At 42.6% G+C, this 14,716-nt stretch overlaps 1 long non-coding RNA gene across 1 annotated transcript; it reads right to left on the reverse strand.

The window, feature by feature from the left end:
* Positions 1 to 6,369: 6,369 nt before the first annotated feature.
* On the reverse strand, positions 6,370 to 13,755 carry LOC138643542 (uncharacterized). The gene is made up of 3 exons (XR_011314173.1): positions 13,702 to 13,755; positions 11,064 to 11,138; positions 6,370 to 6,471 (listed from the first exon to the last, which is right to left on the reverse strand). It is a non-coding gene; the product is annotated as an uncharacterized lncRNA (long non-coding RNA).
* Between the last annotated feature and the right edge of the window lie 961 nt (positions 13,756 to 14,716).

Genomic DNA, 14,716 nt, shown 5'->3' on the forward strand with positions numbered 1-14,716 from the left:
ATGTTAAGTTGTTGCTGCCTGATGTTAAGTTGTTGCTGCCTGATGTTAAGTTGTTGTTGCCAGATGTTAAGTTGTTGCTGCCTGATGTTAAGTTGTTGCTGCCTGATGTTAAGTTGTTGCTGCCTGATGTTAAGTTGTTGCTGCCTGATGTTAAGTTGTTGCTGCCAGATCTTAAGTTGTTGCTGCCAGATGTTAAGTTGTTGCTGCCAGATGTTAAGTTGTTGCTGCCTGATGTTAAATTGTTGCTGCCTGATGTTAAGTTGTTGTTGCCAGATGTTAAGTTGTTGCTGCCTGATGTTAAGTTGTTGCTGCCTGATGTTAAGTTGTTGCTGCCTGATGTTAAGTTGTTGCTGCCAGATCTTAAGTTGTTGCTGCCTGATGTTAAGTTGTTGCTGCCAGATCTTAAGTTGTTGCTGCCTGATGTTAAGTTGTTGCTGCCAGATGTTAAGTTGTTGCTGCCAGATGTTAAGTTGTTGTTGCCAGGTAAGTTGGTGTTGCCAGATGTTAAGTTGTTGCTGCCTGATGTTAAGTAAGTTGTTGTTGCATGATGTTAAGTTGATGCTGCCAGATGTTAAGTTGTTGCTGCCAGATGTTAAGTTGTTGCTGCCTGATGTTAAGTTGTTGCTGCCTGATGTTAAGTTGTTGTTGCCAGATGTTAAGTTGTTGCTGCCTGATGTTAAGTTGTTGCTGCCTGATGTTAAGTTGTTGTTGCCAGATGTTAAGTTGTTGCTGCCTGATGTTAAGTTGTTGCTGCCAGATGTTAAGTTTTTGTTGCCAGGTAAGTTGGTGTTGCCAGATGTTAAGTCGTTGCTGCCTGATGTTAAGTAAGTTGTTGTTGCCTGATGTTAAGTTGATGTTGCCAGATGTTAAGTTGTTGCTGCCTGATGTTAAGTTGTTGTTGCCAGATGTTAAGTTGTTGCTGCCTGATGTTAAGTTGTTGCTGCCAGATGTTAAGTTGATGTTGCCAGATGTTAAGTTGTTGCTGCCAGATGTTAAGTTTTTGTTGCCAGGTAAGTTGGTGTTGCCAGATGTTAAGTTGTTGCTGCCTGATGTTAAGTAAGTTGTTGTTGCCTGATGTTAAGTCGTTGTTGCCAGATGTTAGGTTGTTGCTGCCAGATGTTAAGTTGTTGCTGCCTGATGTTAAGTTGTTGTTGCCAGATGTTAAGTTGTTGCTGCCTGATGTTAAGTTGTTGCTGCCTGATGTTAAGTTGTTGCTGCCAGATGTTAAGTTGATGTTGCCAGATGTTAAGTTGTTGCTGCCTGATGTTAAGTTGATGTTGCCAGATGTTAAGTTGTTGCTGCCTGATGTTAAGTTGTTGCTGCCAGATGTTAAGTTGATGTTGCCAGATGTTAAGTTGTTGCTGCCTGATGTTAAGTTGATGTTGCCAGATGTTAAGTTGTTGCTGCCTGATGTTAAGTTGTTGCTGCCTGATGTTAAGTTGTTGCCTGATGTTAAGTAAGTTGTTGTTGCCTGATGTTAAGTTGTTGCTGCCAGATGTTAAGTTGATGTTGCCAGATGTTAAGTTGTTGCTGTCTGATGTTAAGTTGTTGCTGCCTGATGTTAAGTTGTTGCTGCCTGATGTTAAGTTGTTGTTGCCAGATGTTAAGTTGTTATTGCCAGATCTTAAGTTGTTGCTGCCAGATGTTAAGTTGTTGCTGCCAGATGTTAAGTTGTTGCTGCCTGATGTTAAGTTGTTGCTGCCTGATGTTAAATTGTTGCTGCCTGATGTTAAGTTGTTGCTGCCTGATGTTAAGTTGTTGTTGCCAGATGTTAAGTTGTTGCTGCCAGATGTTAAGTTGTTGCTGCCAGATCTTAAGTTGTTGCTGCCAGATCTTAAGTTGTTGCTGCCAGATGTTAAGTTGTTGCTGCCTGATGTTAAATTGTTGCTGCCTGATGTTAAGTTGTTGCTGCCAGATCTTAAGTTGTTGCTGCCTGATGTTAAGTTGTTGCTGCCAGATCTTAAGTTGTTGCTGCCTGATGTTAAGTTGTTGCTGCCTGATGTTAAGTTGTTGTTGCCAGGTAAGTTGGTGTTGCCAGATGTTAAGTTGTTGCTGCCTGATGTTAAGTAAGTTGTTGTTGCCTGATGTTAAGTAAGTTGTTGTTGCCTGATGTTAAGTTGTTGCTGCCAGATGTTAAGTTGATGTTGCCAGATGTTAAGTTGTTGTTGCCAGATGTTAAGTTGTTTTTGCCAGATGTTAAGTTGTTGCTGCCTGATGTTAAGTTGTTGTTGCCAGATGTTAAGTTGTTGCTGCCAGATGTTAAGTTGATGTTGCCAGATGTTAAGTTGTTGCTGCCTGATGTTAAGTTGATGTTGCCAGATGTTAAGTTGTTGTTGCCTGATGTTAAGTTGTTGCTGCCAGATGTTAAGTTGATGTTGCCAGATGTTAAGTTGTTGCTGTCTGATATTAAGTTGTTGCTGCCAGATGTTAAGTTGTTGCTGCCTGATGTTAAGTTGTTGTTGCCAGATGTTAAGTTGTTGCTGCCTGATGTTAAGTTGTTGCTGCCAGATGTTAAGTTGTTGTTGCCAGATGTTAAGTTGTTGCTGCCAGATGTTAAGTTGTTGCTGTCTGATGTTAAGTTGTTGTTGCCAGATGTTAAGTTGTTGCTGCCTGATGTTAAGTTGTTGCTGCCTGATGTTAAGTTGTTGCTGCCAGATGTTAAGTTGATGTTGCCAGATGTTAAGTTGTTGCTGCCTGATGTTAAGTTGATGTTGCCAGATGTTAAGTTGTTGCTGCCTGATGTTAAGTTGTTGCTGCCTGATGTTAAGTTGTTGTTGCCTGATGTTAAGTAAGTTGTTGTTGCCTGATGTTAAGTTGATGTTGCCAGATGTTAAGTTGTTGCTGTCTGATGTTAAGTTGTTGTTGCCAGATGTTAAGTTGTTGCTGCCTGATGTTAAGTTGTTGTTGCCAGATGTTAAGTTGTTGCTGCCTGATGTTAAGTTGTTGTTGCCAGATGTTAAGTTGTTGCTACCTGATGTTAAGTTGTTGCTGCCTGATGTTAAGTTGTTGTTGCCAGATGTTAAGTTGTTGCTGCCTGATGTTAAGTTGTTGCTGCCTGATGTTAAGTTGTTGCTGCCTGATGTTAAGTTGTTGCTGCCAGATCTTAAGTTGTTGCTGCCTGATGTTAAGTTGTTGCTGCCAGATCTTAAGTTGTTGCTGCCTGATGTTAAGTTGTTGTTGCCAGATGTTAAGTTGTTGCTGCCTGATGTTAAGTTTTTGTTGCCAGGTAAGTTGGTGTTGCCAGATGTTAAGTTGTTGCTGCCTGATGTTAAGTTGTTGTTGCCTGATGTTAAGTTGTTGTTGCCAGATGTTAAGTTGTTGCTGCCTGATGTTAAGTTGTTGCTGCCAGATGTTAAGTTGATGTTGCCACATGTTAAGTTGTTGCTGCCTGATGTTAAGTTGTTGTTGCCTGATGTTAAGTAAGTTGTTGTTGCCTGATGTTAAGTTGTTGCTGCCAGATGTTAAGTTGATGTTGCCAGATGTTAAGTTGTTGCTGCCAGATGTTAAGTTGTTGCTGCCTGATGTTAAGTTGTTGCTGCCTGATGTTAAGTTGTTGTTGCCTGATGTTAAGTAAGTTGTTGTTGCCTGATGTTAAGTTGTTGCTGCCAGATGTTAAGTTGATGTTGCCAGATGTTAAGTTGTTGCTGCCAGATGTTAAGTTGTTGCTGCCAGATGTTAAGTTGTTGCTGCCTGATGTTAAGTTGTTGCTGCCTGATGTTAAGTTGTTGTTGCCAGATGTTAAGTTGTTGCCTGTTGTTAAGTTGTTGCTGCCTGATGTTAAGTTGTTGTTGCCAGATGTTAAGTTGTTGCTGCCTGATGTTAAGTTGTTGTTGCCAGATGTTAAGTTGTTTTTGCCTGATGTTAAGTTGTTGCAGCCTGATGTTAAGTTGTTGTTGCCAGATGTTAAGTTGTTGCTGCCTGATGTTAAGTTGTTGCTGCCTGATGTTAAGTTGTTGCTGCCTGATGTTAAGTTGTTGCTGCCAGATGTTAAGCTGTTGCTGCCTGATGTTAAGTTGTTGCTGCCTGATGTTAAGTTGTTGTTGCCAGATGTTAAGTTGTTGCTGCCTGATGTTAAGTAAGTTGTTGTTGCCTGATGTTAAGTTGATGCTGCCAGATGTTAAGTTGTTGCTGCCAGATGTTAAGTTGTTGCTGCCTGATGTTAAGTTGTTGCTGCCAGATGTTAAGTTGTTGCTGCCTTATGTTAAGTTGTTGCTGCCAGATATTAAGTTGATGTTGCCAGATGTTAAGTTGTTGTTGCCAGGTAAGTTGGTTTTGCCAGATGTTAAGTTGATGTTGCCAGATGTTAAGTTGTTGTTGCCAGATGTTAAGTTGTTGTTGCCAGATGTTAAGTTGTTGTTGCCAGATGTTAAGTTGTTGTTGCCAGGTAAGTTGGTGTTGCCAGATGTTAAGTTGATGTTGCCAGATGTTAAGTTGATGTTGCCAGATGTTAAGTTGTTGTTGCCAGATGTTAAGTTGATGTTGCCAGATGTTAAGTTGTTGTTGCCAGATGTTAAGTTGTTGTTGCCAGATGTTAAGTTGTTGTTGCCAGATGTTAAGTTGTTGTTGCCAGATGTTAAGTTGTTGCCAGATGTTAAGTTGTTGTTGCCTGATGTTAAGTTGTTGTTGCCAGATGTTAAGTTGTCATTGCTGCCAGATGTTACGTTGTTAGTAGATGTTGTTAACAGATGGAATAATTTCCCTATATAGAATGGAGGTATAACAAACAAAAATGCTAAATGGCAGTCCAGTCACAGTATATTGATGAGCTATCCTGGGGACCTATCCCCAAAGATCATCTGTTATAAGCTGTTCTAGGACCTGATCTGCATTGTCTGGTGATGACAGCTATACATTGACTGGGACTACATATTAGAAGCCTACTTAATGGGTTTACACTCAGCTGGAGCATATAATAGCTGAGCAGTGCGGTTGCCGGGTTTTGGACGCCCACTAATCTGATATTGGTGACCTATACTAAGCATAGGTAATAACTTGTTCTGTGACTGGACCACCCCTTTTATTAACAAGCAAGCTATAGTTTTATGTTTCTTAACCTCTATCCACCCGGGTCAATAATTGAATAATTTACTACATAATTTGCTAGAATTACAAGGATGTCGTTTAATGCTGTAACTATTCCTTCATGTGATGGCTTAAAAATCAGGTATATAAGATGTGTGACTGATAACTAATAAATGGCCGATATCTGTGCAGTCAGATGTATACAGTAGTAAGGAAGAGTGATGATGAGCGAATGTGTTCGGATATGGTGTTATACAAGCTCGTGTCCTAATCGAGTATTTTCCACATGCTCGAAAAAAATGCCTGAGTCATCGCAGGTGTTCAACAGCTGCAACACATACAAGGATTACCTAACAGGCATTCCCTGCATGTGTTGCAGCTATCCAACAACCAAGGTGACTCAAATATTTTTTTAGCATGCCAAAATACTCTATTAGGACATGAGCGTACTCTGATAGCACTTCATCCGAGCATGCGCGCTCATCGCTAGTAATGAATCAATTATATCATTTAGTCATCTTGAAGGTTTGCTGAGTAATCTCTGCTATTACACGGTCAGGGTGGTGGTCTCCTCCTTTTCCACATTTTCGGTGCGCTCCTCTCTACAGTACATGAAACACAGATCATCTCATGTAAATGTGCAAGTAACAGTGCGGATTAAGATCAATATTCACAGTAAAAATATACCAATAAAATCACACTTTAATAGATAGAACCAACACACAACTCAAACAAAAAAATGCTTCAGGAACCAGGTAGTGAGCCCTAGTGGAAAGCTACAAGTGTAATATCAAACAATGTGGGGTCCGAAACTGACCCTATTACATATCCTACCTAACTGCGGAGGTTGGCACCCTAGCAAATGGCGCCTCTGCTCAAAGAATGACCCCAATAATCCCTAGCAGTCTTCTGCATAGGTGAACAAGTCACAGGTACATCACATTATGGAAGGATCATCATATTCGGACAAAGATATATTACCCACACAAGTAGACATATATGCTGATAGTTGCAAACTGACATGGCTTCATATCCTCATCATCAGTAAATATAAAGGTAAACTAGATTGTTTTATGCAAAACCAAACAGTATAGAGTGAGTTCTCATATATGGCATTAAAAGCTGATGTAGCCTAAATGACAAAGCACCCCAGTGTATCCAGGACCGGATTTCAGCCCGGTGGGTCGTTTGTGGTGGTAAAACTACTACTGGATAACTAGGGAGTAATAGAAAGCACTGGAGCGGCGGGTGTGAGGAATAAATATCGGGATCACTACAAATGCTGTACTCCACCAGTGGGTCAAGTGAAAACACAACATTGTATAATATAGTATTATATTTCCAGAAATGCATACATACCCACTGGTTTCTAGAAAAGGTTACTCGATAACATTCTTATAGATGAATGTCCAGTATAGCCGTTTGGCATTACGTATTTTGAGGAGCCATCTGTTGGAGAAGGGAAGAAAAAAATAAAATAGTGACATAAATTTCACAACAGCAAATGTATGACAGCGATTATAGACCCACGATGATGGGACAAACGTGACGTATTGGAGTGTGTGACTGCAGGGGGCGCCACTATCTAATGGCAGCTTCTTTCATCAGCTTCAGATGATTGACTGTTAAGTAATGTGTTTTGTTTTTTTACTGCACCATTTAATTTTTGATACAGTTTAAGACCAGAATTTGTAACAGTAATTTATCCAGAATTCTGCCATAAATGGCTTTGAAAAGTTGCTAAATTTTGGAACAACTTGGAGTTGCGCAATAATTTGGGAACTTTGAAGGACAGAAAAGAAGGTCAGGTATTGTGAGGGCCCTTAGTCTTCTATCACAGTAGAAGACCCCCGAATATACACCACCCCTACAGTATAAATTCCCCAGTGTAACCCTCACAATGCCCCCAGTGATGCATTCCCACCCATAGAACATCCCCAACACCCATACATTATGATGCACCTACACATGATATTATAAAATGTTGCGCACACCCGCCATACAGTATGTTGCCCCAAGGTATCCCCCTCACACTATGATGCCCCCACAGTATAATGACCCAAGGTGCTCCTTCTCACTCAGTACAATGCCTCTAAATGCCCTCCCCAGTGCCCACCTCACGACACTCGTGCAATGGCTAAAAGCCCTCACAAAGCCTTGTTCCCATGGTAAGCATGAATCTACAGACTGCTCTGTTCTATGCTGTGTGTGGCCGGGGGCTGCAGACATGATCTAGTGCCATCATTATGTCTTCTGCACCGTCTTAGACAGCCGTGTGGTGGTGCAGGAAGCTGACGGCTCCCGGATCCACTATTGTATTCAGCCATATCGGTGAGGATACAGACTGGACATGTGCCGATCTCCTGAGACAGCTCCAAAAAATCAGGCATCCTAGACATTAAGTATGCTATAGAAAGTATACCTGCTTCTAATTATACACTGCTCAAAAAAATAAAGGGAACACTTAAACAGAACATAACTCCAAGCAAATCAAACTTCTGTGAAATCAAACTGTCCAATTAGGAAGCAACACTGATCGACAGTCAATTTCACATGCTGTTGTGCAAATGGAATAGACAACAGATGGAAATTATTGGCAATTATCAAAACACATAGTGACATAGTTAGTAAGGCCGAAAAAAGACATTTGTCCATCCAGTTCAGCCTATATTCCATCATAATAAATCCCCAGATCTACGTCCTTCTACAGAACCTAATTATTGTATGATACAATATTGTTCTGCTCCAGGAAGACATCCAGGCCTCTCTTGAACCCCTCGACTGAGTTCGCCATCACCACCTCCTCAGGCAAGCAATTCCAGATTCTCACTGCCCTAACAGTAAAGAATCCTCTTCTATGTTGGTGGAAAAACCTTCTCTCCTCCAGACGCAAAGAATGCCCCCTTGTGCCCGTCACCTTCCTTGTGCCCGTCACCACACTAACTAAAGGAGTGGTTCTGCAGGTGGGGACCACAGACCACATCTCAGTACCAATGCTTTCTGGCTGATGTTTTGGTCACTTTTGAATGTTGGTTGTGCTTTCACACTCGTAGTAGCATGATATGGACTCTACAACCCACACAAGTGGCTCAGGTAGTGCAGCTCATCCAGGATGACACATCAATGCGAGCTGTGGCAAGAAGGTTTGCTGTGTCAGTTAGCATAGTGTGCAGAGGTTAGAAGTGCTACCATGAGACAGGCCAGTACACCAGGAGATGTGGAGGAGGCCATAGGAGTGCAACAACCCAGCAGCAGGACCGCTACCTCAGCCTTTGTTCAAGGAGGAACAGGAGGAGCACTGCCAGAGCCCTGCAAAATGACCTCCATCCAGCAGGCCACAAATGTGTATGTGCCAGAGCGCTGCCAAAGCCCTGCAAAATGACCTCCAGCAGGCCACAAATGTGCATGTGTCTGCACAAACAGTTAGAAACCGACCCCATGAGGATGGTCTGAGTGCCCGACGTCCACAGATGGGAGTTGTGCTCACAGCCCAACACCGTGCAGGACGTTTGGCATTTGCCACAGAACACCAGGATTGGCAAATTTGCCACTGGGGTCCTGTGCTCTTCACAGATGAAAGCAGGTTCACACTGAGCACATGTGACAGACGTGACAGAGTCTGGAGACGCTGTGGAGAGTGATCTGCTGCCTGCAACATCCTTCAGCATGACCAGTTTGGCAGTGGGTCAGTAATGGTGTTGGGTGGCATTTCTTTGGAAGGCCGCACAGCCCTCCATGTGCTTGCCAGAGGTAGCCTGACTGCCATTAGGTACCGGGATGAGATCCTCAGACCCCTTGTGAGACCATATGCTGGTGCGGTTGGACCTGGGTTCTTCCTAATGCAGGACACTGCCAGACCTCATGTGGCTGGAGTGTGTCAGCAGTTCCTGCAAGATGAAGGTATTGAAGCTATGGACTGGCCCGCCCGTTCCCCAGACCTGAATCCGATTGAACACATCTGGGACATCATGTCTCGCACCATCCACCAATGTCACGTTGCACCACAGACTGTCCAGGAGTTGGCGGATGCTTTAGTCCAGGTCTGGGAGGAGATCCCTCAGGAGACCATCCGCCGCCTCATCAGGAGCATGCCCAGGCATTGTAGGGAGGTCATACAGGCACGTGGAGGCCACACACACTCTACTGAGCATCATTTCCTTGTTTTGAGGAATTTCCACTGAAGTTGGATCAGCCTGTAATTTGATTTTCCACTTTGATTTTGAGTATCGTTACAAATCCAGGCCTCTGTGAGATATTAATTTTGATTTACATTGATTATTTTTATGTGTTACTGTTCTCAACGCTTTCAACTATGTAGTGAATAAAGATTTACAACTGGAATATTTTATTCCGTGATATCTAGTGTTATGATCTGGTGGCCTAGGAGCCGCATGGAACTTTCTCTGGAGTTGTGGAAACTATACTGACCGCAAATCCTGAACTTAACACCGCAACTAGAAGTAGCCGTGGGGTGTGCCTCACAAATCCTAGACACCTCGACACAGCCGGAGGACTAAATACCCCTATAGAAGGAAGTAGGAATACTATCTTGCCTCAGAGCAGAAACCCAAAGGATAGGCAGCCCCCACAAATATTGACTGTGAGTAATAGAGGAAAGACACACGTAGGCAGAAAACAGGATTTAGCAAAAGAGGCCACTTCTAGCTAAATAGGGAAAGATAGGACAGAATACTAAGCGGTCAGTATTAAAGGGAACCTGTTACCCCGAAAATCGCGGCTGAGGTAATCCCACCGGCATCAGGGGCTTATCTGCAGCATTCTGTAATGCTGTAGATAAGCCGCCGATGTTACCTGAAAAAGGAGAAAAAGACGTTAGATTATACTCACCCAGGGGCGGTCCCGCTGCTGGTCAGGTCGGATGGGTGTCTCCGGTCCGCTGCGGCGCCTCCTATCTTTCCATGACGTCCTCTTCTGATGTTCAGCCACGGCTCCGGCGCAGGCGTACTTTGCTCTGCCCTCTTGAGGGCAGAGGATAGTACTGCAGTGCGCAGGCGCCGGAAAGGTCAGAGGCCCGGCGCCTGCGCACTGCAGTACTTTGTCTGCCCTCAAGAGGGCAGAGCAAAGTACGCCTGCGCCGGAGCCGTGGCTGAAGATCAGAAGAGGACGTCATGGAAAGAAGATGGGAGGCGCCGCAGCGGACCGGAGACGCCCATCCGACCTGACCAGCAGCGGGACCGCCCCTGGGTGAGTATAATCTAACGTCTTTTTCTCCTTTTTCAGGTAACATCGGGGGCTTATCTACAGCATTACAGAATGCTGCAGATAAGTCCCTGATGCCGGTGGGATTACCTCACCCGCGATTTTCGGGGTGACAGGTTCCCTTTAAAACCCTGCCACAAAATATCCACAGCAGATGATACAAAAATTCCACCATCTAACTAAAGATGTGGAGCGTATATCTGAAACTCCAGAGAATCCAACAAGACTGAGAAAATACTGACACAATCTAAGCTGGACAAGAGAAAACAAAAGAATAGCACTAAATAATTAAGCACACAGCAAGTGTGCCACAGAAACAAAACCAAGCACTTATCTTAGCTGAATTGGCAGCAAGGCAGGAGGAACCAGAACAAGATCCAAAACCTCCCTGAACCATGGACAACTGGCAAGGACTAATGAATCCTGCACACCTAAATACCCCAGTCAGAGCTGCAATTAGCAGATACACCTGACCAAGACTGCAACTCAGGGACAACTGCATTACCACCTACAACCACTGGAGGAAACCCAAAAGCAGAATTCACAACAATCTAGGATGTGGTATTTTAGTGTTCCCTTTATTTTTTTTGAGCAGTGTACATCGTGTCTTTCTAAAGAAGCCATATAAAATGCTGCTCATGGTCTATTCTTCCTGGTGCCCATTTTAAACAGTGAAATAAATAGAATTCAACTAATTTGTGTCATAAAAACATCCTAAACTGAGAAATGAATTTTAAACCCTGATACTATACATCTGTCTATGCTGATAGTTATGTGTATAAAGGCTTCATATCATTTCTACCTGAAAAAAAATCACTTACAAAGATGCCGCTATTGACTCCAACTTTTTGTTGTCATTTTCGCTTCTGTGTTCCAGATGTTGTTTGATTTCTTTCCTGTTGTACATGGAACATAAATCGGCATCTCATATGTAAAGGTATAAATATCAGCAATTTGAAGAGCAGCAGTGATCACATTCTGCCCTTTGGTCTCTATCCCAAATACTTCCCAACATTTTCCATCTACATCACACAAATGATGCGATTTAGTCCCCGTGGAGCCATCACTAGGGGGCTCTCACTGTGTGGGGACAGAAGACACCTAGAAGGCTGGCGGCATAAATAGACCTCCTGGTCCATCTGCCCGTATTTACTATCCATATACGTCTATCCCAGACTAATTTAATGCTTTAATGACTTCAAAATTTCCATTTCGGAGCTATTATTTTTTACTGAGGAACAAAAATCCAGAGAGGCAGCAGGTGTGTATGATAACCGTGAGTAAGGCTCCAAGGAGCTGAAACGCGTAGGTCTCCATCACATTGGACCTGCCATGCACTTTTAGTTAATTTTTCTCTAATAAATTTGGATTTTATGCTACACACCTGCTGCCTCGCTGGATTTTCATTCCTCTGTTTTGCCTCAGTCGCTTCCAGGCTTGTCCGTGCGAAGCAACCAGCAGGATCCATGAGATTTACACACGTGGTCAAAATTGTTGGTCCCCCTCGTTTAATGACAGAAAAACCCACAATGGTCACAGAAATAACTTGAGTTTGACAAATTTAATAATAAATAAAAATATATATGAAAATGAACAAATTAAAGTCAGACATTGCTTTTCAATCATGCTTCCACCAAAATTTTTTAAAACTGAAACAAATGAAATCGGCCTGGACAGAAATGATGGTACCCTTAAGTTAATATTTTGTTGCACATCCTTTTGAGGCAATCACTGCAATCAAACGAATTCTCTAACTATCAATGAGACTTCTGCACCTCTCAACAGGTATTTTGGCCGCTCCTCAAGAGCAAACTCCTCCAGTTGCCTCGAATTTGAAGGTTGCCTTTTCCAGACTGCATGTTTCATCTCCTTCTAAAGATGCTTAATAGGATTTAGGTCAGGGCTCATATTAGGCCACTTCAAAATAGTCCAATGTTTTCCTCTTAGCTATTCTTGGGTGTTTTTAGCTGTACGTTTTGGGTCACTATCCTGTTGCAAGATCCATCACCTGCGACTGAGACCAAGCTTTCTGACACTGGGCAGCACATTTCTCTCTAGAATTCCTTGATAGTGTTGAGATTTCATTGTACCCTGCCCAGATTCTAGACACCCTGTGCTAGATGCAGCAAAGCAGCCCCGGAACATAACAGCCTCCTCCATGTTTCACAGTAGGGATAGTGTTATTTTCTTGATATGCTTAATTTTTCCATCTGTGAACATAGAGCTGATGTGCCTTGCCAAAAAGTTCCATTTTTGTCTCATCTGTCCATAGGACATTCTCCCAGAAGCTTTGTGGCTTGTCAACATGTAGTTTGGAAATTTCCAGTCAGCTTTTTTTATGATTTTTTTCCAACAATGGTGTCCTCCTTGGTCATCTCCCATGAAGTCAACTTTGACTCCTACAACGACGTATGGTGCGATCTGACACTGATGTTCCTTGAGCTTGAAGTTCACCTTTAATCTGTTGAGAAGTTTTTCTTGGCTATTTCATTCATATTAGTCTCTTTGATATGTCAACCAAATTTCTTCCTGCGGCCACATCCAGGGAGGTCGGCTACAGTCCCATGGATCTTACATTTCTGAATAATATGTGCAACTGTAGTCACAGAAACATCAAGCTGCTTGGAGATGTCTTATAACTTTTACCTTTAACATGTTTGTCTATAATTTTCTTTCTAATCTCCTGAGACAACTCTTTCCTTCGCTTCCTCTGGTCCATGTTGAGTGTGATACACACCATGTCAACAAATAGCAGAGTTGAGTACCTGTACCCCTATATACCGGCCACTCACTGATTCTAAGATTGTAGACCCCTGTGATGCAATTAGTGGACACATCGTGATGTAACATGTCCCTTTTGTCACATTATTTTCAGGGTTAACGTCATTTCTGTCCAGGCCTGTTTCAAGAGTTTTTTTTTTCTTTTTTAATTCTGTGGAAGCACGGTTGAAAAGCAATGTCTGACTTTCATTTGTTCATTTTCATAGATTTTTTTTTATTATTACTTTTGTCAGATTCAAGTTATTTCTGTGACCATTGTGTGTTTTTCTGTCATTAAATGAGGAGTTCCAACAATTTTGACCACAGGTATATACCCTAGTGTGTCCCAGTGTTTAACATATATTATGTCTGATATATTTCTATGGACGCCATGTTAAAATATTGGCTCATGTTTCTTTTTTTATGTTTCTTTTTTTTTCTCACCAGTCAAATAACAAGTCATCTAATGTTTGCATCCCATAAACGCTTTGCCATCTTTTTACCCTAACATATAATAAATGAGTGACACCCTGTACATGTCACCTATATGTGTAGTACATTTATGGTGTATCATTTGCAGACAGCTTTATATCATCTGTCCCTTAATACGATGAATCACATTGGAGCTAAGGAAACGCCTGTATCATTATGGGATCTATAAGGTTTGCTTATATTACATCAGTAATTCTCGGCACTTACATGATCCTGATCCTCTTTTTCATCATTTTTATGTTTTTCTTTCCTTCTTTCTCACTATTGTACAAAGAACATTGATGAATTTATGTTAAATGGTCACAAACTCAATACTACAAACAAATGTAAGAAGCTTTGTAATATAAGTTAGTAGATGAATCTTCTTCTTTCTCCACCTATGAGCCACTTCTACTCCTACCTGCATCTTGCAACTTACAATCCATAAAATGAATTAATAAAACAGTTTAAAGTGAACCTGTCAGGTCCTGTGAAGCTATTATCTGCAGATATTGAGTTAATCTGCAGGTTAATAGCATTATGAAGGTGTCCAGCCGCTGTACTGAAAGTGCGTCCTCTGTGAGAAAATGAACTCTATTTCTTCCATGATCCGCCGTCTTTCAGTCATGCGAGCATGCCCAAAGGACAGAGCCGGCTGTCAGTCAGTGTCGGGGTGCGGTTACAGCCGCCCTCACTGTGTACTGACTGGTGACTGAAGCTGGGCCGAACACTCCTCTATGACTGACCTGCTGCCGGCAGGTATAAAGTTTTGTCATCCCATTACCGGGCTGTCAGTGTGGCAGCTGTTGTGAATTCTGTTGTCGGGCTCCCTCCTATGGTCGTGAATGGTACTTCGGCTGGTTCTGTCCATGGACTTCCTCTGGTGGCTGTGGGTGTTTCTGAGTTTCCTTCCACAGGTGACGAGGCTAATTCGTTAGCTGGCTGCTCTATTTAACTCCACTTAGACCTTTGCCCCATGCCACCTGTCAATGTTGTACTATTGGTCTAGTTCGCTCCTGGATCGTTCTGGTTACCTGTTTACTCCAGCAGAAGCTAAGTTCCTCCTTGATTTTTTCTTGTTTGCTATTTTTCTGTCCAGCTTGCTATTGTGAATATTGTCTTGCTTGCTGGAAGCTCTGGGATGCAGAGTGGCGCCTCCGCACCGTGAGTAGGTGCGGAAGGTTTTTTTTTTCCTGCACACTCTGCGTGGCTTTTTGTAGGTTTTTGTGCTGACCGCAAAGTG

The sequence above is a fragment of the Ranitomeya imitator genome, chromosome 6, assembly GCF_032444005.1.
Source record: "Ranitomeya imitator isolate aRanImi1 chromosome 6, aRanImi1.pri, whole genome shotgun sequence".
In the NCBI taxonomy this organism is placed as follows: Eukaryota; Metazoa; Chordata; class Amphibia; order Anura; family Dendrobatidae; genus Ranitomeya; species Ranitomeya imitator.